The sequence below is a fragment of the Balaenoptera borealis genome (genome assembly GCF_965194805.1).
Source record: "Balaenoptera borealis genome assembly, chromosome: 4".
Classification (NCBI taxonomy): domain Eukaryota; kingdom Metazoa; phylum Chordata; class Mammalia; order Artiodactyla; family Balaenopteridae; genus Balaenoptera; species Balaenoptera borealis.
Window position 1 is genome coordinate 112597435 of NC_138861.1, and position 26101 is coordinate 112623535.

At 49.2% G+C, this 26101-nt stretch overlaps 1 protein-coding gene and 1 long non-coding RNA gene across 3 annotated transcripts in view; one reads left to right on the forward strand and one right to left on the reverse strand.

The window, feature by feature from the left end:
- The first annotated feature begins 11208 nt into the window (after positions 1 to 11208).
- The window catches only part of SLC2A9 (solute carrier family 2 member 9), a 290277-nt gene continuing 275384 nt past the window's right edge, over positions 11209 to 26101 (forward strand). Inside the window, exons 1-2 of one of the 2 annotated variants that reach the window (XM_082389500.1) lie at positions 11209 to 12738; positions 17961 to 18055. The gene's annotated coding sequence lies outside the window, so the exon portion shown is untranslated. Of the gene's footprint in view, positions 12739 to 17960; positions 18056 to 26101 lie in introns of those variants that run through there. The other variant, XM_082389502.1, reaches the window with a different exon arrangement.
- On the reverse strand, positions 13589 to 17640 carry LOC309627533. The gene is made up of 2 exons (XR_014243797.1): positions 17427 to 17640; positions 13589 to 14694 (listed from the first exon to the last, which is right to left on the reverse strand). It is a non-coding gene; the product is annotated as an uncharacterized lncRNA (long non-coding RNA).

A 26101-nucleotide genomic window follows, 5' to 3' on the forward strand; every position in this document is an offset into this window, starting at 1 on the left:
GGAACCCAAAATATCAATGTACATCAAGAAACCTAAAAATGTGCGTTGCATTTTGTGCTTGTGCATTGCATTTTGATGCAGTAATCCCATTTCGTGAAATCTATTTCAAGGAAAGAATCGCAATGTTGGAGGACCTATTTGCCCACATATGTCTGTCTATTCCGGAGCTGTTTGTAATATTGAAAAAAGGAAATCAACGATGACCAACTGGTTAAAGGACATATGAGCACCTAAAAGACAGACTATTATACAGTCAGTACAATAATGTTAATGATGATGGGAATATTCTGGAACATAAATTGGAAAAAGGCTGACAAAGTATAAATAGAGTATGGAAACAACCATATGGAATTACCTGTACACAGTGGTAACATAGTAACAGTGATGACCTTGTTTATGGATTTCTTTTTACTCTCTGTCAACACTGGGAGAGGACATTTTCATACGTTATCTCTTTTAATCTTGACACAAAGCTCGTGAGTTACATATCATTTTTCAATTTTACAGATGAAGAAATGAACACTGAGATTTAAGGAAACTTGTGCAGGGTCACGCAATTGGCAAGAGGTAGAACCCAAACTTTGCTAGCTCTCACCTCTGTGCTTGTAACTGTTATGCTACATATATTTTTCTTCTTTGTTACAAAAAGTGTGAAAATGGAAATATTTGGACTAACTGTGAACTCTGGTCTAAAAGCAACAGCTACCACTTATCGTTGGTGTTGTCCCAATAGATTGTCCGAGGCAGTCACAGAGAGAGCTTTCCCGAGGATCGAAGAATCCCTCCCAGCCGGTGAGGTGGGGTTTTCTGTTGTTATTCCCATTTCACAGACGCAGACACTGAAGTTTGGAAGAAACAATCGTGGCTCAGGGTCAAGCAGCAGGGACCGAGGGGAGGGGCCTAGGACCCCTGCGGGCTGATCCCAGGCGAACTCCTGACAGCTCATGTTCCCCAAGAGGGTGGGAACCTGCTGGTGCTGAGAGAAGGCCAAGGGTCAAGGGCCAAAGGTCAAGGACCAAGGGTACCACGGGCAACCAGGCAGCACTGGGGGAGCCGGGCATCAGGTGCGGGAAGGAGGACTTAGGTTGGCCGCATGCTGAGTCACTGGAGAGAGCTGATGCGCGGGACCGAGGGCAAACACCAGGGATCTTGGTGGCGCAGCAGACAAAGCCCAGCCCAGGTGCTGAGGTTGCTCTTCTGCAAGTCACCTCTCAGAGCGGCCAGGCCTTGGACCTCAGAAATCTGCAGGCCAGCAGTGTTCTTCGGGGAGTGGGGCCCAGATCATCAAAAGCAAATGGTAAAAAGTGAGGCCAACATGTTAAAAGAAGGCAATAGGGCCCGTGCTGGACCAGGGTTCAGGAATTCAGGGATGGATTGATGGGCTTTAGTGCTGAGATTGACGGTGGAGTCAGTCCAAAGCCAAGTGATCCCAGGTCCCTATGGGTCAAAGGTCAGCAGCAACACTGGAGCTTTCCTACGTGTCCTGACCCCATGCCCAGGTACAGAGAAAACCCCTCACGTGAGAGCCAGTGGCCTCTGACACGCCTCAGGAGCTAGTGCGTGGCGGAGGGAACTGGCTCAGGGGCACTCTGCCTCTGTCTTCCTGTGTGACCTCGGGCTGACAGCCTCCCCTCTGAGCCTCGATTTCCCCACCTGTTATCAAGCGTTTCTAGCAGCAGATGCTATCGTAAGCACTGCGCACGTGTTGGCTCGATCCGCACAACACTCCTGTGAGGCTGGTCTCATGGTCTTCACCCCTATTTACAGATCACGGGACAGAAGCCCCAGGAGGTGAAGGGACTTGTCTGGAATCACAGGCAGCAGGGAGAGGAGGTGGGATTTGAGTGCAACCCATCGGGTCCCAGGTTCTGGGCTCTGGCTGCCCCTGGGCCGAGGCTACAGGCTTGTGAAAATGAAGCCACATAAAACACCAGGTGACTGGCTCTGACCGTGGTCTCCCTGCCACCACCAAAGGCAAACGCTGGGTGGTTTCTCCAGGTCTGGGCTGCACCTGGGAGATCCTGCCCCTCCAGAGGCGTCAGAATGTTCCAGCTGACAGGAGAGAATTGAACCAGTTCCTCCTGTGTGCATTTCACTTAAAGTTGTTAATGAATTAAATGGCTTAAACTTGAAAAAAAAAACATACACCGAATATATATTTCAATGGACTCCCTGCTGTCTCTATCTTGTGTGAGTCCTTGATTCTCCCAGTTTGTCATCCTCCTTCCGTTTGTGTCCCTGTGGGGACCGGGAGAAGACTCAGTGGGGAAAGCTATGCGGTGCCTGTCAGGACTGACAGGGGCGGGGTAGACTGGGGAGAGGGAGTGGGCACTGGTGGAAGGCTTCATGGGGAAAGAATCACAGAAGACAGCAAGGTCCCCGGGGATGGAGGTGGAGAGAGCCGTGAGAAGGGGTGGGGAGACCCCTGAGAAGGATGGAGGGATCTGTAGGGAGCCAGGGCTTGGGGTGACATGAGCCCTCGGGTTTAAGAACAGGAGGTCCTATGGCTCTTCAAGGGAAATGCTTGGATGGGCCTCATCCCGGATTTCAGATGGTAGCACCAGGAAGTCAGCCCCACAAGGGCATGGACCAGGTGGCTTGTCCACCGCTGTGTCCCCAGGACCAGCCCAGGTCGGTCAGGTACGCTGTAGGTGTCAGTACTGATGACTGATTGAATAATTGAGTAGATGAGTGTAGGACACAGGCCTTGACAATGAAATCAGAGAACAGCCATATTTGGATAACCAACAAGGAAGACTCAGCCCCTTAGGGATGGAGAAAGGATTTGACCATCTAGGGGCTTCGCCACATACATATTTTAAGAATGACAAACTTTCAGAGGAACCCGGCCTCTGCTGAACCAGGCCATGGGAATTCTTGGTGCAGAAGCTTGTCCAGAATAAAGCCTAACCCATGTTTATAATTTCCCTTTTCAGCTCTCATCCCCTGTGATTAAAAAACAAATCAGTGAAGGGTGTGCTCGCCGCCGTTCTGAGTTCCTTCCAGAGGCACTGGGCTCAGGAGGAACTTGGTGCTGGCAGCCCCGGGGCAGAATCCTCGAGCAGATGAAGGCATCATTCATGCCTCTTGGCTGCGCTGGACCATCTTAGGAAGGAGGCAACTTGGTGTTGGGCAGCGGTGAGTAGGTAGAGGAGGCAGGGCAAGGAGTAAGTGCACGCAGGCTCCGAGTTTGTGGCCCTCACACTGCAGCATCGAGGCAGCTGCCAGGACAGGCGGGCGGCACGCCCTTTCCCACCCAGGTGCCTGGGTGCCCCTGATGCTTGTGGTGCTGTGTTGAGAAGGATTCTGAAGCTGAATCTGGGCTTAGTGGGAAGAGTAGTCCGAGTCATTAATAATGTCTGCCATGGGACTGGGGAGGGGAGAGGGATAGTTCATTTGTTACTTCTTGGCTAGAAATGGATAGTGAGACCAAGCAGAGAATGCTAGTGCATATCTGGCTGAGGAATTTGGACTTGATCATGGATACCAAGTGTTTTAAGCTTAGTTTCTCCATTTTACAAAGAGTACTACAATCAGGGGCTTCCCTGGTGGCGCAGTGGTTAAGAATCTGCCTGCCAATGCAGGGGACACAGGTTCGAGCCCTGATCTGGGAAGATCCCACATGCCACGGAGCAACTAGGCCCATGTGCCACAACTACTGAGCCAGTGCTCTAGAGCCCACGAGCCACAGCTACTGAGCCCGTGCGCTACAACTACTGAAGCCCGCTTGCCCTAGAGCCCGTGCTCTGCAACAAGAGAAGCCACCGCAGTGAGAAGCCCACGCACCACAACGAATAGTAGCCCCCTCTCGCCGCAACTAGAGAAAAGCCTGCGCGCAGCAACGAAGACTCAACGCAGCCAAAAATAAATAAATTAATTAAAAAAAAAAAGCCCCCAGCCTCTCTTTGGTCTCTAGACCCGGACATGGGCCAGCTCTTTTGTGGACTCACTTGCTTATCCCATCTATTGCAAGACAAACCATCTTAGTTCTTTCCAGTAATATATTCTAACGTCACAGACTCAAGGCAGTTATAATAAGCCACTAAGAGCAGAAATTTGATTTTCACGGAGCACAGGACAAGAAGAGGAAGTTGAGTTAGATATTCAGAGACTCTTTAGACCTGGAAGAGGATGGAGAGAGAAATATGTGCTACCAAAGATGGAGGGAGGGGGCTAAGGTTTAGCGAGCTTCCCCTCAGGGCCTGGCTCACCGCATCTTCATTTGCTGCAGCCCTCGACCTGCAGAGAGAGGTTCCCATTTCCTTTCTCGAAGTGGAAATCATGGCTCAGCATGTTTACACAACTTGCCCAGGGTCACACAGCTAAGTCAGCAGGATCAGAATGGCTCAGTGTGTCTCCGAAGCCAAAGTCCCTCCGCTGCCCACAGGGCTGCGCTGTCTTCCCTTGAGGCTTCCTGGAGAGCTGGAAGGAGGGTAACGGTCGCCTGTCCGGCACGGTCTGAGGGCAGGACGGGCTAAACAGTGACAGTGGCTAAGCCAGGTCTCCTGTTCCCGTGGGTCAGACCGTGTGTGCGGGCCTCAGCACGAGTGGGTCTCCTGTGGTCCCTGGAACCACCTCACGAGTCGTCCACAACTCCTAACCTCACTCTGGTCCAAGCCTCCATCACCCCTTGTATGGACTAAATTGGGTCTTCCTGCTTCCACTTGGTCACCATCCTCGAATCTCCCCCCAACGCTAATAGCCCAGCAATATGGGCTGTCTGAGAGGCCTCTGTAAAGAGCCCGCCTCATTGTCACCCTCAACCCCCCACCTACATGTAGAAACCTTCAATACTTTGTTCTCAGGATGCAACCCCGCCTCCCTAACCTTGTCTCCAAGGCAGGACTTGCCCAACCCCACGGCTGCGGCTCCAGCCACGCTGGTCTCTCAGACCCTCACACACAAGCCCCTTCCAGCCCTGGCCCTCCCTGCCCGCTGCTCCTTTCACCAGGCCCCACTGCCAACCCCACCTACGTCCACGTGGGGTTAATTCTCACTCTTCAGCTTAGGTCAGAATCCCGATATTCTCTCTCATACCACCTTACACCACTTTCTAGAGTTTTCCATAATTGTACCTAAACATCCATTCAAGCGCATGCTTGTTTCCTGTCTGATTAGCCACTGTGTCCAGGAGGACAGGGACTTTCTCTGCCTTGTTCAGCTCTGGGTCCATGATGCCTTGAACAGTGTGGTCCCGACATGCAATAGATGCTTGGTACGTACTGTTGAATGAATGAATGAATGAATGAATGAGTGAATAAATGAATACAAGAATGGGTAAACATCAAACAACACAGCCACATGCCTCCTCTCTGGTGTCCCACCTCTGCCGCTGTTAGAATATGCTGGAAACTTCCGTGCATGTCTGTGACCCACTTCCCCATCCATAGCGCATTCCTGGGGGACAGGAGCTAAGCCTTATCATCTCAGCATCCATAGTGCTCAGAATCCGGAATGACGTCAGCCTCAGGACGTGTGGCATCATCCCCTTCCAGTTCTGCGAACCAGCGTGTCCCTCTGAGCCCTTTCTGACCTCGCTTCTAAAAGGAAGATCTGTAACATGATTCTTCTGATCCCATCATGGCTAGGACTGATATGCTAGGATTTCGTAATCAGAAGCACTCGTTGTCTTTAGGAAAAAAATTAATTTGGGAAATCCCTTCCGGCTTCCTACTGTGCCCATCAAGATGGGAATTTTGTGTCCCCTTGAAGAATCAGACTATAAATACAGCTGCCTCGGGCAACCCGGGAACAGGGAGGCCTCCTTACTCGCTTTGGTGAACACAAGATGCAGCTCATTGCTCTTGAGGGGGTCAGGGAATCTAAAGCTAATTAGATTGGATCAGTAAACGGGCAGCCAGTTTTCAAACTGAGCACAGATTTCCTGTAATTAGGCTTTGCCAGGAACTAAAGGTCATGGGTCAGCCTATGAGCCACACTAACGATGGAATCATGACAAATCTGATCTTTCTAATGCTGATTAGAGCTTGGCTTCTCTGACAGTAGTAAAACTTTATTCCTTTCTGCTAATCTCAGAAGAAACCAGAGGGAATTAATCACGAGGTGAGCGTGGTAAAGCCAGACTCTTTGCAGAGTTCTGCATACATCTGAACACACTTGATTCGCAAGGTGGGTCTTTTGAAAAGCCTCATCTTAGCCTGTGTTCCAAACTGGTACACAGAGTGAGTCCCATCACCCCTCAATCCCACCCCCTGGAAGGCAGGACCACTCACTTCTCTGCCCCTGACCGGGCAGAAAAAGCATGATGTTTAGAGCTGGGTGGCTGAAATTGAATTCTCTGCAAGTAACGTCCTAATTCTAGAAGAGTCAGCATTTGGGAGCCTCTAAGCCTCAGTTTCCAAATTTGTAAAATAGGCATGATAGCGACCTCTGCCAGGGTTTCTCAAAGCACAGAACCCAGGATGCTTTTTGGTTGGTTGTAGACGAGCATGCTCTTATGTTAGCATTTATGCATATGTTTCAATATCTAGTAGATTCCATGCATATCATACTTAAGGCTGTGGTCCTCAACCCTGGCCATACCTTACAACTGCCCAGGGAGGTTTTAAAATGCTCCAGCTCAGAGGGGCCCGGCTTTGGGTTTTATACAACACTCCCCAAGGGGCATTAATGAACAGCCAGGGTGAGAACCACTGTCTCAGGGCAAAGCTGGGTACAAAATATAAATAACTCTGCGTAAAGTAACACATCATCAAGGCAGCCAGCTAAGGCTGAAGTTTGGGAAACACTCAAAAGCTGATGATTTGCTTGAAGGCTGCACATCAGGATCATTCAGGATGGGGTGGGGTGAAGTGGGGTGGGCGCTTGTTAAATTTCAGATGCCCTGCCCCATCCCTGATCCATTAAATCAGAATCCCAAGGGGCAGGCTTGGAAAAATCCCTGTTCTCACCAGCCAACCTGGCCCTGGTCCTGGTCCTTCAGAGGGCACTTAGGAGCCATTCATTTTATAAAGGTCAAGGCCATGCTCAGGAAGAAGGGAGCTACTCCACGGTCTGCCAAATAGCAGAGCAGGGAGGATGCTGGCCAGCCAATGCCAGCCAGTCACGCTTTGACTTCTGGGAGGTGTTGAGCCAATGTCCACCCCAGGGCAGTGAGGGGCACAGAGGCTGCAGTTCTGGGTGCACTGAGGGGCTTTCTGGGGAAACTCTGTGCTCAGTGCAGGAGGTAAGGCTTCTCTGAGCAAGTCCAACCCGAGTCCCTAGGACAGAAGGGAGACAGAGAAGCGGCACGAATGCCCAATGCAGGAGTATGGTTCAAGGGTGCATTTGGCAGGAGTGTTTCTGGGCGGTAACCTGCAGGATGGTGAGTAACTTTCCACATCTAGTACCTCAATATTTGCTGCCCAGAAGACACAGGTGTGAACATCTGGAGAATTCCATACCTACGTACTCCCTGCTGTGCCCGCAGCCCGGTCCCAGGAAGTGCTTGGAGAGGTTGACTGAGGAGGGACACCTCTGCACCAGAGTGACACCCTTGGCAAAAGGCTACACACAAAGGCAGCAGAACACACAATTCTGCTCTTTGACAGCAGGCAAGCCACTTCATCTCTCTGGGTCTCTGCGTGTTCATCAAAAAATGGATTCTTGCAGGACGATCGGGGGGATGAAATGCAAATTTATTTGAGGGTCTAGCACAGGATAAGCTCCTAATAATAACAATCCATTGCTTGTCAAAGGACAAATGTAGTATGTATTGATTTCCATCTTTGCTTGGGTTCCAAACTCTAGCTTAGCTACAGAGCCCAGCCTATTCATTTCAGCAGCTCTCTTCAATACCTTTCTAAGGATCCTTTCAAGTCAATTCAGCCCCATGTACTCTGGCTTGAGAACTCTCCAGGAAGTGGTGGTCTTTCTTAGCTGGAAGGAAGCTATGTTGGAAGGGGAGGTTAGAGCCCATAAGGGAGGCTGGGAGTGGCCTCTGTTCCTTCTAGCATCTTCTCTGAGTACCATCCAGTACAAGAACCCCACAGGGCTGGGATGATGGTGGCCTGTGACTTTATTCCAGCCTTGGAGCTGATGTCTGCTTAGGCTATTTCATAGCTTGTTGAAAACAGATGCGATAATGTCAATTAAGTAGTAACCAGAATGTATAATATTTTAATTGAATATAGCCATTTACTTACACACATATTGATTGATCGATTATGATGACTTTGCAGACTGAGCATGCAAAGAGTGGTGGGGAGCATTAAAGCCTTGCTGACATGGGGGGAATAGTGGGGAGAGGCCTGGGCTGAGAGCCAGGAAAGCTGGTTTAGTTGTGACTCATTTACAACTCACTTTGTGGCCTTGACTTACCTCTCTGTCGTTCATTCTTTCATTGTGAGTGTAAGGTGTGAGCCCATCCACCCCACAAAATTCTGGGGAAGATTATCTCTGCTAATAAACATGAAAAACTTTTGCAAGTTGCAACGATTTATAAAAATGTTATTTATCCCAGTTATTTAATTTGCATTATCTCATCCATTTTCTAGAACAACATGTGAAACAGCCTTGGGGGGTAACATCTTTAAGTTCAGAAGGTCCAGGAGACACACTCTCACATCATCAACTTTCCCTTTGCTTGAAGGGGTCCTTTCCAGACGCCTGGCCACATTCCTGTAAAGATAACTCCCGTGGGGAGTCAGGAGTCCAGACACTCAGAGTGAACTTGAGTCATCAGTGGTTTCAAACCGTCTCTAGCCCAAGCATCTGTTACAGTTATGTCCCCTCTTCCATTTTATTACTTATTCATTATTTCTTATTACCTTAGTCTTGTTTTATCCATTTAATTTTAGTGTCGGTACCCTGATATCTTCCCGGAATTAGGAGGCTCATAACCATTAAATATGTCAGTGGGAGGAACGCACAAGCCTTGGAGGTGTTGCAGGTTGAACCGTGTCTCCCAAAAGAGATGCTGAAGTCCTAACCCCGAGTATCTCAGAATGTGAACTTAATTTGGAAATAGGGTCACTGCAGATGGAATTAGTTAAGATGAAGTCACACTGGAGTAGGGTGGGCCCTAATCCAAGATGACCGATGTCTTTACAAGAAGGGGACACACATGGAGAAGGCCAGGTGAGGATGGAGACAGAGACACGTTGTTTGGCTGTAAGCCAAGGATGGCGAGCGACACCAGCAGGTGAGAGAAAGTCACAGGACAGATGCTCCCTGGATCCTTCAAGAGAGAACAGCCTTGCCCTGCTGACACCTTGGTCTCAGACTTCTAGCCTCTAGAAGTGTGAGAGGACACATGTCTGTGGTTTTAAGCCACCCAGTTTGTGGTGCTTTGTCATGCAGCCCTAGGAAATGAATGCAGATGGGGATGCGAGGGCTCTGATTTCCAGCCTTGCCTCGGCTATTCACTGGCTGCTCATCCTCGGGCAAGTCTCTGGACGCCACACTTCCTGTCTGCAAAAAGAGGGGGTTGTGTTGGATCAGCATTTGCTAATTTTGCTGATAATTAGAATTACCTGGGGCACATTGAATGATAGTTTATTAGACCTTCCCATTGGGTTTTCAGAACCAGTGGGTCTGGGTGGGGGCCAGAAATCTGTTTTTAAGGAACTCTCCAGGTGGTGGCAGTGACCGACGTCATGCTGTCGCTGCCCTCTCTGGTGTTCTAGGTTTTTTCAGAGTCAGGCTTTGCCCCTTGACTCCACACACTCTATGCAAGCCTACCCAGGATGGTGCATGTTGGAATCCATGCCCCTACACCCAGATTGCAAACCCCAGAGGGCAGATCCATGTCTGTATCTCCAGCATGTTGCCTGGAAGACGGCTAGTGCTTAGGAATCAGGCATCGAACAAAGGGATAAATCATCTTTACATACAAACGTCCTGCTCTAGGACATGTGATCAGAGACCTTGCAAGCTCTCAAATGCGCCTCCCTTCCTCCAGGCTGGCCCGGCCCCTCCTTGCTCTATTCGGAGGAATAAATGATGCAGACACAGTTCTAAGACACTTGGTCCTGTGAAGTGGGTTCTGTGACTCTTGTCTTTTACAGATAGGGAAGTAACTGAGGCTCAGAGAGGTTAAGTGACTTGCCAGTGTCACAGAGCCAGTGGTGGAGCTGGGGTCTGAAGCTGGTTAGTGGTCTAGTATCAGCATCTTCATCTCTCCATCGCTCACCATCCCACTACTCAAAGCAAATCCCTTGCCAACAGGACCCAGTCCAAGCACCTGGGTTCATCCCATCTTCCTGTCTCATCGACCTCTCTGGAAAGATCTCCCGTCACTCTCCCCACCCCCTCAGTCTACACTCCGGTAGCTACTCACCCTTTTGGCCCTTCTCCCTTGGCTGTCCTTCTGCTGGAAGTCTCTTTTCCTTCCCACCCAGAGAGCTTTTCCCTCTGGGCTGCGGGGGTAGGTAGCCCCTTGGGTCTCTGACGATTGTGACAACCCAGTGCTCCAGGTGGCTCACCCTCTCCCTTCCTTCAAGTCTTTGCTCAGATGTCACCTTTGCAGGGATGCCTTCCAGAACCATCTTAAAAATTTGCTATCTCCTTATCCCCACCACCCTACACCCCCATCTCCCTCCTTTAATGATTTTTATCCCCATGGCATCTCTCACATTCTAATATACTGCATCATCTACTTATGTGTTTTATTTACGATCTCTCTCTCCCTCCCTGAATGTCAGCTCCACGAGGACAGGAATTTTTGCTGTGTTTTTTCATTGCTCCATCCCAGCACCTGGAACAGCGCCTGGACCACAGTGCACATACGGTGCATGTCCGCTAGGTGGATGGACAGACGGACAGTTTCCGCACTGTTACACTTCTCTGCTGTGCATCTGTCTCCCTCCTATGAGTGCCAGCTCCTTCCAGGAGGGACCTTATCTGATTCATTTCTGTATCCCAGCAACTCACCAAGGGCCTGCCTCTTAGGAAGTCCCCGGGAAACCTTTGTTGAATAAATGACCGAGTAAGCAAATGAATGAATGAATGGACGGAGGGATTTCTTTCCCAGAGGAGAGCTTGCTTGGCAACACGCGGCGAATAGGTGTCCATGTGCAGCCTCACCTGTGGCTGCTCCCCAGGGAACGAGCCCCCTGCACCGCTGCTGGCACGTTTATAGCCCCGGGAGCAGGGTCAGGGCTGTAAAAGTTAGACAGAGTGTTCTAGCAGCAGGCCTGGGCCCAACAGTGACATCAGCTGGTGTCGGCCCTGATTCTGTCCCTCCCTTGCTCTGCCCCTTTGCCCCTCCCCAGAGGGAGCACTTGGCTTCTCCTGACCTCCTCCAGACCTCACCAGGCTGGAAAGGTGGGGCCGGCAGCTGGGGCTCCAAGGTCAAGGGGATCTCAGACCCCGATCCCACAGAGGAGGTGCCTTGGCTCAGCCAGCTCAACCACCCTGAGCAGCTGCTTCTCGGGAAACATAGAAGCAAAGGGCAGCAGCTGCAGAAGCACATCCACATCCACTCCCTGCTCCCTGCGCCTTCTGGGCTCAGGGGCACTTGGATTTGTGGTTCTGTTTTTTTCTCCCTGGTCCCCTTGCCCTGGCCCAAGCTTTGGGAGACCCAGAAAGGCAACTGCCCACCTTGAAGGGCTAAGTTGTCTGTGGGTCTCCATCCCAAATCCATTGCTGGTTCTCCCCCCTTAGAGTTGTTGTCACAAAGCCACAGAAATGACTGCTGTCTGGCTGGGAGCAGGGAGAACGCGGGGGTCCCCAGGAGCCAGGGCTCCTGCTCAGCAAGGAAGGGCCCCTTACTGGAGAGACACACAGCATCCCCTCTCCGTGGTGCAGGGTCATGGGCTCTGGGGACCTTCCTTGAGCCCAGTAAGAGTCTTTGCTGCTTCAAGACAGAGGGTGAGCCTAAACACGGCATGGGCAACCTCAGAGAGTGTGCAGTCAGGCCGGGAAGGGGGGGCCGGCAGCTGGGGCTCCAAGGTCAAGGGGATTTCAGACTCTGTATGCATCTGCCTGGGAGGACCTTCCTGCAATCTTAACCTTCAGGGTGAGAGCCAATGGAGGAGACAGGCTCAGTGGTCCACTGAGCGCACAGTTCAGAGAAACCCAGGGACTCTGTTCACTTTTTTTTTTTTTTTCGGTTTATGCTTCCATGAAAGCTAACTCATCTGCTTAACTCATTTTTTCTTTCAAGGAAACAAAATGCTTTGCTCCATCCGTTTATCTATTCATTCTTTTAAATAGCATATTGATTTCCTTCCATTCATTCTTCTGCTAATTAATTCATTAGCTAATTCATTGTGAAGAATGTTTACTGAGCGCCCACTACTTTCGGAGCACTGTCCTAGGTGCTGGACACAGCAGAGAATGTGACAGGCTGGCAGGGCTCGGGTTTCAGGAGGAAACAGAATCCACCCCAGACGGTGAAGGGAGGACTTACAGAGGCAGAGGGAAGGAAACAAACAAGGGAAGGCAGGGAGCCGTCAGCCCAAGTGCGAGGGCAGGGAAGGAGCAGTGTTTGCGGAGCTGGTTGAGAGCCTCGGAGGGTGGGCCGCCTGGGGCAGCTGGAGTTGAGGAGGAAGCAGCTGTTACCAGAGCCACCGAACAGCGCAGGGAGGGAGCGGGGAAGAAACGCCCCCCACTCCTTCTCTTCACACCCCTCATCTACTGCTGGGCTGGCAGCCAGCTGCAAGAGAGCAGGCCAGCCAGCAGGTCAGAAAAGGTGAAGGACCAGAGCGGGGAGGCGAGGAGTGGCCAGCACAAAAAAACCAAATGCCAGCTCTCTGGGCTACAGGTTCCTGTTGGAGGGCGCAGATCAACAAACAGGTAACTATTCACCAGGTGGCGATGGGTGCCATTCCAGAAGTAAAGGGGTAGGGTAGATGGAAATGAGGGGTTGATTATGTGGGCTGCATTTAGTATCAGGGGGTCAGGGGTCCTCTCCAGTGGGTCCTATTTGAGTGGAGACCAGAGGGAAGTGAGCAGGGAGCCCTTTGGGTATCTGAGGCAGGGTGTTCTCGGCAGAAGAACAGCAGGTACCAAAGGTCCTGAGACAAGCGTGTACTAGACTTGCTTGAGGACACCAAGGGGTCCAGCTGGCCAGAGTGGAGGGGAAGGGGGAAGAGAGGGTGGGGACAGGGGTCGGGTATGAGTCGGTGAGGGTCAGAGCCTGTGGACCTTGCTAAGAGCTGAGGACATAACCCTGAGAGGGTCGGGAGATGATGAAGAGAAGTGGTCAGATCCTGGGTAGATCTCAGGGGCGAGGTGGGGCGTGGACCGCAGGTAGAACGGTGATGCCATTTACCTGGAAGGGAAGACAGTAGGGGAGCAGGTTCCGACATAGTGAGTTTGAGACTCGGATTATTCATCCAAGTGTTGTGAGTAGCTGAGTGCAGCCCAGGGGGACCGCTCTGGCCTCAGGCACATGACTGTCTTCAAGTCCTTGCTCTGCCGGGAACTGAGCCAGCCACTTGCCGGCTTCATTCCATTTGGTATCCGAGTGACGATGTGCTCTGGACAGGAACGTGGGACACAGGTCTGGGCTGGTGACGTAAAACGTGGGACTGTAAAATGAGTCCAAGCTCGCTTTGCCTGCCGCACAACAGGCCAATAAATGGGAGACGAGGTGTTGAGGCAAGGCAGACGGAGAAGATGGCAGACTAATGTCTCAAAAGAACCATCTTATCCGGGTTTGGATGCCAGTTTCTTTTATAGAACGGAGAGGGGGAGGAGATGAGGAAGTAAAGTAAAAAGGCCATAAGATTTGCAAATGTCCCCTGGAATGGCCAGCCTCAGGGAGGAGATGTGTTAATTTCTTCTTTCTTGTAGCCATCCACAGGTGAACAAAGGCATTTTGGTTTACCGTTCAGGCAGAGGGGCAGGGTTCCCCGAGGCAGGCCATTGTGTATAGACAGTATCTTTTTAGTGAACAAAAGCAGTGGAAAGTAAAGGTTAAAGTAAAAGAAACAGGTCCAACATGTAGTCAGATTTGGCTCTTCCTGGTTACAGGACTCCCCAGTGTAGAGATGGGATCAAAGCCACCCAGGGGACCAGGGGGCAAGTGCAGAAAGAAGAGGGTGAGGAGAAGGCGAGGCCCCAGAAGAACATGGAGGGCGGCCAGTGAGGCGGGAACAACCCAGCAAGCTCAGGGAAGGGGCTCGAGTGAGCCTCTCCAGGTCTCAGCAGGATCTAAGCTGACCATGTCTGGTCCACAGCCTTTCTTTGACATCTAATCCGGACCCTCTGAATTTTATGAAAGATTGACGTAGAGATGTTAAAAACTAGGTACAATTTATGAGTCTCTGCTAGGTGCTGAGTATCATGTCCGCACATGGCTACTGGTCCCCACACATGTTGTTATGGGACATGCTGTTTACGATACAGGTAAGGAAGCTGAGCTCAGAGAGGGTAGCTGAGTTACTTAAGGTCACACAGCTGGTGGGCGGCAGAGTCAGGGTTTGAAGCTGGGTCACTATGGATGCCAAAGCCTTGATCTGCCAACTCAAAGCAAACTGATGAGTAGGGAGGAGGGTCTGAATTTAGAACATTCCATTCCACCATTTTTTTTTTTTTTTTTAAACAGGTTGAAATTTTTAATTTATTTAAAAATGGTAACTAAGTCGAGGCATGTTGGCTGGAAGATGGGACAAGGAAGTTTGTAGAAGGACCCAGAAGGAAGAGGAGTAATCAACTTCACCAAAGCTGCTGGGAGGTTACAGGGAATTGACTACTGACTTTGGATGATTGAGAGGTGCGGTGGGTCAAAAATCCCATGGGCACGAGCTGAGGAGAGAAATGAAAATGACACAGTGAGTTCCTGTAACAAGACCAAGGAAACAGGTGGGAGTGGGAGGTCATGGGGTCAAGGGGAGGTTTGTTTTTTTTTAATTGAGGTGAAATTCACTTAACATAAAATTAAAGATTTTAAAGTGAACAATTCAGGGACTTCCCTGGCGGTCCAGTGGCTAAGGATCCACACTTCCACTGCAGGGGGCTCAGGTTTGATCCCTGGTCCGGGAACTAAGATCCCGCATGCCGCACAGTGCCAAAAAAAAAAAAAGTGAACAGTTCAGTGGCATTTAGTACATTCACAATATTGTGCAACCACTAGGTCTGTCTAGATCCAAAACATTTTCACCACCCAAAAAGCAACCCCTCGACCCATTAATAGCTGCTCCCCAATCGCCTCCTCCCCTGGCCCCAGGCAACTACTAATCTGCTTTCAGCCTCTGTAGATTTGCCTCTTCTGGACATTTCATTTAAATGGAATCATACCACAGTTGACCTTCCAAATCTAGCTTTTTTTCACTTAGCATGAGGGTTTCAAGTTTCTACATTGTAACACATGTCAGAACTTCATTTCTTTCTTTGGCTGAATAACATACCATTGTATGGAGAGACCACAATTGCTTCTCTTTTCATTTGTTGATGGATATTTGGGCTGTTTCCACCTTTTAGCCAGTGTGAATAGCACTGCTATGAGCTTTTATGTACAAGTTTTTGTTTGAACACCTGTTTTCAATTCTCTTGGGTATAGACCTAGGTGTAGAATGGCTGGGTCATATGGTAATTCTACGTTTATTTTTTGAGAAACCATCAAATTATTTTCCACCATGGCTGAACCGGTTTACATCCCCACTAGCAATGTACAAGGGCTCCAATCTCTCCACATCCTTGCCAACAGTTAGTTTTGTTTTTGTTTTTTAATTGGTGATATTAAGACGTTTTTGTACAGAGCCTGGGATGACCTAAGAGAGAGGGAGAAATTGATGCTGTTGAAATGAGATAATTGCTGGAAGGAAGGAAATTTTTGAGTAGGTGAGACGGATGCGCCCATAAAACCCACAAATGGGAGGTGCTCCCAAGTGAGAAGTCTGTCTGGATGCTGGGCTGCCAAAAAAGAAAGAAGAGAAAGGTGTCTGACATCAAGGTCTCACCCTGACGGACTTGTTCTCTCTGGTGAGGGCCTTGCCCACACAGCAGCAGTGAATGGGTGTCAGGGCAGACAGAGCGGGTGGTCTCGCTTTAAAAGCGTCAGTTCTCATCCACAAGGCGTGGTGCTTTGGGCAAGTGGGGTGACCTCTGAAACCCCAGCAGGCTCAGCCGTAGAATGGAGATAACAAGAGCTTAGGGGCTGTTCTTCGAATTAGATGAGGCTATGCCTAACCAGTGCCCGGAACATAGTAGGTGCTCACTAAAAGTAAGTCCCTTCCAGTGGCTCATCCTTCTGATTAGACTGTGAATTTCCTGACAGGTTTTCCCTTCTTTGCAGCCTTCTCAGCATCTAGCACTGTATTGGCCTCACAGTAGGAGCTCCGTAGACATTTGTAAAAGAATAAATAAAGGAACAGAATAAAAATAATGAGCTATAAAGAGATTTCTCAACAGTAACTGCAATAGCAAATATTTACCTGGAGCTTGCTACATTGCAGGCCATTTCAAAGGTATACACCCAGGAGTGATTAGTGGGCATGTAAACTGGTTTAGCCACTGTGGAGAATAGTTTGGTGTTTCTCAAGAAATAAACACAGAATTACCATTTGATACAGCAATTCCATTCCTAGGTATATACCCTTACATCTCATTTGATCTGTACGTGACCTTGAGATGATTATTCCCTTATCCCCACTTTGCAGAGAGGTCACTTGTCCCACGAGACATGCTGGGGAGCAGCAGTTGGGATTTGAGGTCTGACATCAAATCTCAGGCTCTGTCATCATCTTATACTGTTTACCTAGATACTGCTAAACCAATGGTTGAATTGTCCTGGCACCTGAGAATGATTTATTACAGCAAAAAAGATGTCAAGAGAGAGTTTGGGTGACTGCTTGGGGAAAGGAGGGGTGGGCGCCAGCTGGGTAACTGTGGAAGGTTTGAAAAGCCTGGGAAAGCAATCCCCTCGCTCCACAGCCTTTTCTTGGTGTGTCTGCATGTCCTAAAGTACAGCTGAAGCCACCCAGGCACAGAAATGTCATCTTTCTAGTGTGTGGGCTGTGCAGGCATCAGAGGTCGGTTGATAAAGACACCCTGAGTAGGTGTCTTCCAGGGATCAGGTGATTTCCTCCTGCTCTCCAGCCCTCCTTTGTCAACAACAAGGCACTGGGGAAATGAGATTAGCCATGAGGAGGTTACCCGATTACTTCCAATCGATGCCAAGGGAATTGGATGGGCTTTTCCAGGCTCCCAAGACAGTGCTGTCTCCCAGGGCCTGAATTCATGCCTGAGCCAGGCACAGGGTTCCTTTCCCGAGGCGGGTGGGACTCCTGGGCACCCATCTCTCTGTGCTTCACCCCAAAACCATGCGTCACTTCCCACACCCTCACCTCTGTCTGTGAACTCCTCACCTCTCACTGTGAACTGCTCAGAAGGAGGCCGTTGATGCCCTTGGCTGAGCTTGGATCTTGTCCCAGCTGCCCAGCAACGCTCTTAGCCCCTCACCTCTCTCCCTCACATAGCTCTGCCACTCCAGCCCTCCATCTGTCTCCTGGGGCTGAAAAAGAGTAGGATTAGCACACCTGCATCACTTTTGAGCTAGAGAGAGGTCAGGAGGACAGCGTGCATTCATAAAATAACAGCAATGGCCGTGACCATGGGAGCAGCACTTCCCAAGTGACGGCTCTTGTGTATTTCATCACGGGCTGATTTTACTCCTCCATCGACAAAGCAGCAAGAGTTGACCCCTCATCCTGTTCCTCTGGACTTCAGACTCGATCAACCTGCATTCCTTTGTGTTTTGCTTTACAACTCTTGCGTGTCATTTTACTGACCTTCAACACAGCTGCCCGGGCAGGTTGGTCCTACACTGTTATCCACAAGGGAATTGACACCCTAAGGCAGTCAGCAGTGACTTCGCCAGGGTACCTCTGCCTTGGACTCCCAGGCCAGAACTTGCTGACCCACAGCTGGGCACGTTTTTAATAAGCTGAGCTAGCCATCAGTAGCTCGATGTTAATCATTTATTGCTTGTCAAGATTGCCATCACAGAATGTTTACGGTAGCCGCTGGATGCCTTTTAGTCATTAATGCAGCTTTCTTTCACAGTTTCCCAGGCTTATATCTGATTCTACTGGGAGCCGTTCTATTCATGAAGCATCTTCTGTTTGCTCTCTAAACAGGAACGGGCTGAGGAAGCTCCAGGAAACAGGTAAGTCAGGCTCGCAGGTTTGGATTGGCTTTGGGGACCATTTCAGGAATTACCAAGACTTACAGAGCAGTTGGAGCAAGAGATTTAAAAATTGAGGGATATGAAAATCAACTAGGTGAAGATTAAGTGAGAAATGCACTTGGAGTGCTTAGCGTGGTGTCTGACAAATGTTTATATAAAAACGAAATTGATTATGGTGTGGTCATTATTCCAAAGGCAGCTAATAACTCCCCTCCTCCCTTCCCCTTCTTCTTTCCCGCCCCTCCCCTTCTTCCTCGCTGCCCTATTTCCCACATTCCTTTAGGTTAGCTTTAGCTCTATGCCGAAGTCAGCAGAGAATTAACCCTGAAAATTCAGAATAAAGTCACCGTGAAGTGTTGGTCAGAGAACTGGGGCCAGGGCATGTGCGGCATTTTCTGCTCAGAGCTGTCAGCCAGCGACTTGCTGGGCCCACAGGGCTTTGTCAGCAGGGCCACATCTTGGGGTGGACAGGGCAGAAGGCCACGACTCCAGACAGTTAGGGAGGTGGCTGCTGTCCGCAGGAGCCGGTTTGGGAGAAGACATCCGCCTTCGCTGTCTGCTGACATTTTGTGCGGCGCTGATGCAGGGGGGTGCCTTTTCTTCACTTGTATCCTTACTCGCAACGCAGGCTCATGAGCACGGGACTGACTTCAAGGGGTCTGGGCTCAGATCCCACCTCTGTGATGGGTTGGGTGGGAAAAGATTCTTCTCCAAGCCCTGCTCGCTTTACCTCTAACATGGCCAGTTAAAGCATCCAACACACGGTGCCCCTGACGTTTTTATTATAAGCAGCAGCAGCAATAGTACAGGAGAGGTGATTTTCTAAACATTTAACCCTAGGTGCAGCCTAAGGGGCCCCAATCAAATTGTCAGCATCAGAGACCTGTTGCCTGTAGCTGCTGGATTGTGGCAGGTGGGCCCCTGGGGCCTCAGCACGTGGCTATTCACCAATGGGAACAGCAGCAATCCGACCTTTTAGGCCAAAATGATGGGCACTGGCAGGGTGTTAGACTTGAGTAGCAGCAATATTAGTATTGTTACCGCAGATTCAAAAGACAGGAGCTAGCATTTTTTGGAACCCCATGCACTGGGCTTATATTTATGTTATACTATGTTATGTTATTGATATTATTCTATTTAAGCCTAGAGAATTATCTTGAGGCGGTTTAAGGTTCTCTAGTCAAACACCAAGTGGGTCCCCCTCCTTTTTCCTCTGAACCCGTTCTAAGACACCGTTCGTGATCCTTTAGCATTTACTATGTGCTTCACATACACTGACTCATTTAATCCTCACGAGAGCCCTATGAGGCAGGTCCTATTATTATTCCCTACTTGACAGAAAGAAACAGAGGTACAGAGAGGTTAAGTAACTTTCCCCAAGGCACACAGCTAGTGAGCTATAGAGCTGGAATTTGAACCCATGACTCCATGCTGCCTCGGGTACGAGCCATCTGCACAGGCGGCAGTCTCCCCCTGTGACGTGATGTCTTGGGGACGTGGCGTCATTCTCAGCTCCATGATGGCCTCTGCTGCAGACAGCAACCCTGGGCAGTGGGTCCTTACGGACTTAATAACCCTCTCTGACCAGGGAGTTAAGAAGGTCAGAGCTGGCTTTGACCCCAAAGGAAGTACAACCCGCACCCCACACACACATCCTCCTGGTACCAGCAAAATTTCTCCTTTGCAACATGTTTTCTGGGAAGAATGAACAAATACCTCTGCACCCTTGGCCTCAGGCACAACTCACCTCTCTCAGTGTAGAAGATTTATTCAACCTCTCGTGTTGGATCTTCAGAGCGCACCGCTTCCCCCATCCTGCGCCCGTGCCCCCTCGCCCTAGTTGTACCCACGGGAGGATTTAACACGGGCTGTGATTAGTTAGTGCCCACTTGCTGCCTTCTCTTCTCCCTCCCACGTCTGTTCTCACTTCTTCCTCCTCATCTGGGACCGCTCATCAGCTCTGACCATCAGTTCTAGGTGGTTCCAGCTTTGGACACATCCTCACAAAAGCCACCCTCTGATCACAGCTTGGATCCCATCTTCTCTCAGTTGTTCTGCAATCTAAGCCCCCAGGGGAAGCTTCCATCCTCCCTTAACTGCCTCATCATGCCTGCCACTCACCCTCTGTCCCTCCCTCATGAACCCCCAGTGCTCCGAGACCCACATCTTCCTTCCCCAGGACCAAGCCGGGAATGGACCGTCCACACCCTCCTACAGCCCGACCAGGCTTGGTTTTTAAGGCTGCTCCCCAGAGGTCCCCATGGCAATTTCTCAGTTTCACAAACCTTCCTGCCCCTTCAGTTGGTTGCTTGGCCTTGTGCTTCACTGAGAATATGGACACCACTGGACAGAAGTCTCCCATCTCCCCACTTCCAAACCTGCATCCTGCCCACGCTTCACCCATGTTCCGTCCTCTGATTCCACACCCACTGCCCACCCTCTTCTCTGCTCCTCCTCGAGGCCAAGGTTCTAGGAAGATCCATCTCCTCCTCCAGATGGTCCAGGCTCTCCCCAACCCCCCGACTTACACTTCCCTATGGCCTCCATGTGGCCACATGCCCTGGACACTCTTAGCTCCTCTTCCTTGGCCCCTGAGCCATATTCACACAGCTGACCACTCACATCCTCTTAAAGTTCTCCTGCCAAAGTTCGCTCTCCCTGCTTTCTCCGACTCAGTCCCCTTTGCTGTCTTCTGTCCTCCCTCTGCTCTTTCCTGGTCGGAGTTCCTTAGGAATCTTTTTCTACACTCTGTCCCTGGGTGACTGACTTATCTAATTCCATGGTGTTAATTGTCCTTAATTTATCTCCAGCCCAGACCACTTCTTGAGCACCGCTCTTATTTCCAGCTGCCAGAGTGATATTTGTACTTGGATGTCACTTCCAACTGCCAGAGTGATATTTGTACTTGGATGTCACACAAATGTCTCAGCCACACGCGTCCTAAAGAGAATTCTTTATTTCCTCCCATCCCCAAATCTGTTGCTTTCTAAGTCTTCTCCAGCTCAGTGAATGATGGTTGCCGTTACTTAGACACCACAGATTTGCCAGGCATCTCCCCAGGCCTTTTATGTACATTCCCTCATCTAACAATCATGACATGAGAGAATGATAACAATCATCCATTGACTGACAAAGAAACAGACCCAGAGGTTAAGTAACTTGTCCTGGGTCACGGTGGCAAAACCAAGATGGGCAGGTTTCTGACTCCACTATAGCTTTGCTCTTTCCACCCGGCTCATGCCTTTTCAAATCAGACTCTTGCTTGATTATTTGGAGACCATCTTCATCCTTGGGTACCTGCAGGACCACCATGTTGCATAACTCCAGGGGGACTCTGACAATGTCACCTGTGTAATTGGTGCTCCCTGGAGTCATGTGGTGACAGCCATTCACATAAACTAGAATGGGAATGCAGTCTCTGGAGCTCAACAGGTGGTGGCCATGGATACCGTCATTCTGGCTCCCTTGGTCCCATCCCATCTCATCTGATCCCATTCTGACTCCTCTCTTCCACCCCACCCACTCATTCTGTTTACTGTGCTCGTCTCAAGCCAGGCACTGTCACATCTGTGGGCACAGAGGTGGATCAGCTGCGATCCTGGAGTGTGAGGAGTGTATCAGGCAGGGTTCTCCAGAGAAACAGAACTGACAGGATGCATGTCTAGATAGATAGATAGATAGATATAGATATTGATAGAAGAATAAAGAGAGAAAGCTTTTAAGGAATTGACTTGCATGATCGTGGGGTTGGCAAGCCCCAGACCCATATGGCAAGCCCACAGGCTAGAAATTCTGGCAAGAGTTGATGTTGCAGCCTTGGTCTCAAGTCTGGAAACTCAGGCAGGATTTCTATGTTGTCATCTTGATGCTGAGTTCCTTCCTCTTCAAGCACCTTAGTCTTTGCTCTTAAGGCCTTCAGCTAATTGGATGAGGCTCACGCGCATTATGGAGGGTCGTCAACTTAAAGTCAACTGATTGTAAATGTGAGTCATACCTAAAAACTACCAGCAACATCTCGCCCGTTCTCTAAGTGTCCGACCACACAACTGAGCACCATGGCTTTGATGAGCTGCCACATAAAATGTACCCTCAGGAGGAGGTCACGGTCACTGGCGAGGACACAGACGAGAGAACAGTCAGCTGGTACAGTCTGGCTCCTGCGAGACTAATGCGATGAGCTAGGGGATGCACAGGACAAAGTGATTCAGATTTTCTAGAAGGAATAGATTGACAAGCAGAGTAGGTGAGCCTTGAAGGTGAGACAGGAACAGGAGGAGAGGCACTCCAGGCCAGGGGCCAGCCTAGGAAACAGCCAGAGCGGCCTGAACACAGAGGCCCAGTGCGTGGCATGTCCCTGGGCGTACGCTGGAGGGAGAGAGGCGGGTCCCTCGGTGGAGGGCCTCGAATGTCACGCTCACGTGTGACCAACTGACATTCTGTCAGGCCAGCTCACATGACTTCGGACCTCACAGCCCGTCATCCTATAAGAACTGTGTATTCTTCCACAATTGTAGTTTTTAAGTCTGCTTGGCTCCTTGAGATCTTAAGGGCTTAATTCTTCAAAAAAAAACTGTTTCTTTTTAATTTGAAGAAATTCGAAAAGCTTGTTTTTCTAGCTGTAGAAGTGGTTGGTTTTTGTTGGATTGTTTCAGTGTAGAAAATTGAAAAACTGTAGGAAAACAAATCAGATTAAAAAATTGGCTAAGATAACCACGGCCAAGTGGTAATTGTTATTATGTTGTGCTGCTTCCAGGAAGTCTGTTTTCTATGCACAGAAGTATGCGATCTGTCCCCTGCGCATCTCTGCAGCCCATCTCCCACTGCTCCCCCATCCCGTGCTGGGCCAGGCCACTTACCTTCCATATGCCCCATGAGCAGCCCATATGCTCTTCCTAAATTGTCTCCTCTCCCAGAATGTATGCTCCATAAGGGGAGGGCAAGGTCTGTTTTGCTCAAGATCGCATCCCCATAACCTAGATACCAGGGGCTTAATAAATAATTTAATGTATGAACATTTTATTTCACTTTTAATTTTAAATTAAAAAACACATGGACATAGTTTAAGTACATATATTGTTTAATAGTATGACTATTAATAAGTACACCTATTTTATTTCATTTATTTATTTTTTTTGCTGCGCTGGGTCTTTGTTGCTGCGCACGAGCTTTCTATAGTTGTGGCGAGCGGGGGCTACTCTTCGTTGTGGTGTGCGGGCTTCTCATTGCGGTGCCTTCTCTTGTTGCAGAGCACGGGCTCTAGGCACGTGGGCTTCAGTAGTTGTGGCACGTGGGCTCAGTAGCTGTGGCTCGCGGGCTCTAGAGCGCAGGCTCAGTAGTTGTGGCACACAGGTTTAGTTGCTCCGTGGAATGTGGGATCTTCCCAGACCAGGGCTTGAACCCGTGTCCCCTGCACTGGCAGGCGGATTCTTAACCACTGCGTCACCAGGGAAGCGCAGTATACCTATTTTAAATGTTGACTAATGTATATTCTTTTATATATCTTCCTCTTATCAAGTAAGAATGTATTATAAGCATTTTCCAGTGACATGAAATCTTCTTCTTTAACATTAGTTTTGAAGTGCTGCATGAGTTTCATCACTTTAAACTTTACTCTTAGATATTTTGTCCTATTGTGAAGACCATTTTTCTACCATGAAAATGCTGCAATGACCATCTCAGGCTTAAATCTTCACACATTGTTATTACTGCTTCAGGCTATTTATAAATGGAGTCATTGGGCCAAAGGACCTAAATATTTTTATGGCTCTAGAAACATATTTCCAAACTCCAGAGAAGCTGTACAGTTTTCCACTTCTGTTGTGCCAGTGATTTGGGTTATAATTTCGGTAACTGTCTCCAATTTGACAGGGGAGATTGGCACTTTGTTTGCATTTGCACTGCTTTTATTTTCACACCTTTGGGACAGAAAGTCTAAGGTTTCCAAAGCATGTCCCACCGTAAGAGTGACCTTCTGAATGAGGATGTTCCGGGGTAAGGGCCTGTACTTGATAAGTGATGTGGCACGTGTAGGAAAGCAGAGAAGTGGTCCAACCTGACCATCTCGCAAATGGAGAAACCAAGGCCAGAGAGGAGCAGAGACCGTGTACCCAGGTCTCTGGGGGAGCTGGGCCCCCCATCCTGGTGTCCTCGTCAGGGACTCTCCCCTGGGTTCCTTACTGTGACAGCAAGTGTCTGTCTAATGGCTTCTTCCTTTTTTCTCTTTTTCAGGAACAAAAAAGCCCAGCCCAAAAGCTGAAAACTAACCATGAAGCTCAGGGAAAAGGACCCAGCAGATAACAAAGAAAGTGACTTGGAGGAAAAGAAATTGGTCAGTCCTGGTCTCCCTATGTCTCCCTTGTAGGAGTGTTCAGGTGACCCTTGGGCGGTCCCTCCTGGCGCCCTCCCTCCTCCCAGGGAAAGGGATGTTGAGGTGAGGTCAGGCAGAGAAGGAGCAGAGGCTGGAAGCAAAGTTATGCAGGAAGGACCCATGTGAACTGTAAATTGTATACGGTGAGGCACAGGCTGCTGATGGTGATGTCCTCTGATTGATGGTGATACTATCTGTGGTGACCTTCCAGACGGGGGGGAGTCTCCGTTCCAAAGGTCATTTCTCAGCAAGAGGACATTGATGTTGAAGGTGATAATGTCATCATCCTTAAAGGAAACACTGAAACCCAACCCTCTGCAAGGCCCAGTCCATGTGCCCCCTCCTCCAGGAAGCCCTCGGCACTTAGAAAGTCCCTCTCCTTCCTCAGGACTCCTTGGACCCTCTCTTTAAACCAGATTCAAAACCAACAGCCGAACAGTGCCTGCTCTGTGCCATACCTTACATGGGTCTCTCGTTCCGTTCTCCTGGCTACACTGTAGTGGAGGCATCACTACCCCCATTTTACAGGTGAGAAACTGAGGCTCAAAGAAGGCTGAAGCCACGTGTCCAAGGCTACGTAGCTAGTTTAAGGTGCAGCTGATCTCGAACACTGACCCATCTGTGCCTCGTGTCCTGTGATGGGTGTGGAGGCAACCAGGACTCAGAAAAATATGTGTCCATATTTGTAATAAACCTGTATTTAGCAGAACAAAGATCAATACAAGTGTATTTACGAAATTCCCTGGGGAGTGTGAAATGGCAGCTAAGCATCCCCATCCCCATCTCATAGGTGTGAACTGGAGGTCCAGGGGGGCCAAGCCACCTGTCTCAGGGGCCCCAGGGACCCTGCAGACCCAGGCTAAGCAGACAGAGATTCCCTCCAAGTGGACACAGTATCTTTTCATTTGTCTCTAGGTATTTTTTGATTTCCTCTTTGATTTCTTCAGTGATCTCTTGGTTATTTAGTAACGTATTGTTTAGCCTCCATGTGTTTGTGTTTTTTACCTTTTTTTCCCTGTAATTGATTTCTGATCTCATAGCATTGTGGTCAGATAAGACGCTTGATATGATTTCAATTTTCTTAAATTTACTGAGGCTTGATTTGTTGACCCAAGATGTGATCTATCCTGGAGAATGTTCTGTGTGCACTTGAGAAGAAAGTGTAATCTGCTGTTTTTGGATGGAGTGTCCTATAAATATCAATTAAATCTATCTGGTCTATTGTGTCATTTAAAGCTTGTGTTTCCTTATTAATTTTCTGTTTGGATGATCTGTCTATTGGTGTAAGTGAGGTGTTAAAGTCCCTCACTATTACTGTGTTACTGTCAATTTCCTCTTTTACAGCTGTTGGCATTTGCCTCATGTATTGAGGTGCTCCTATGTTGGGTGCATTTTTATTTAGAATTGTTATATCTTCCTCTTGGACTGATCCCTTGATCATTATGTAGTGTCCTTGCTTGTCTCTTGTAACATCCTTTATTTTAAAGTCTATTTTGTCTGATATGAGTATTGCTACTCCAGCTTTCTTTAGATTTCCATTTGCATGGAATATCTTTTTCCATCCCCTCACTTTCAGTCTGTATGTGTCCCTAGGTCTGAAGCGGGTCTCTTGTAGACAGTATATATATGGGTCTTGTTTTTGTATCCATTCAGCGAGC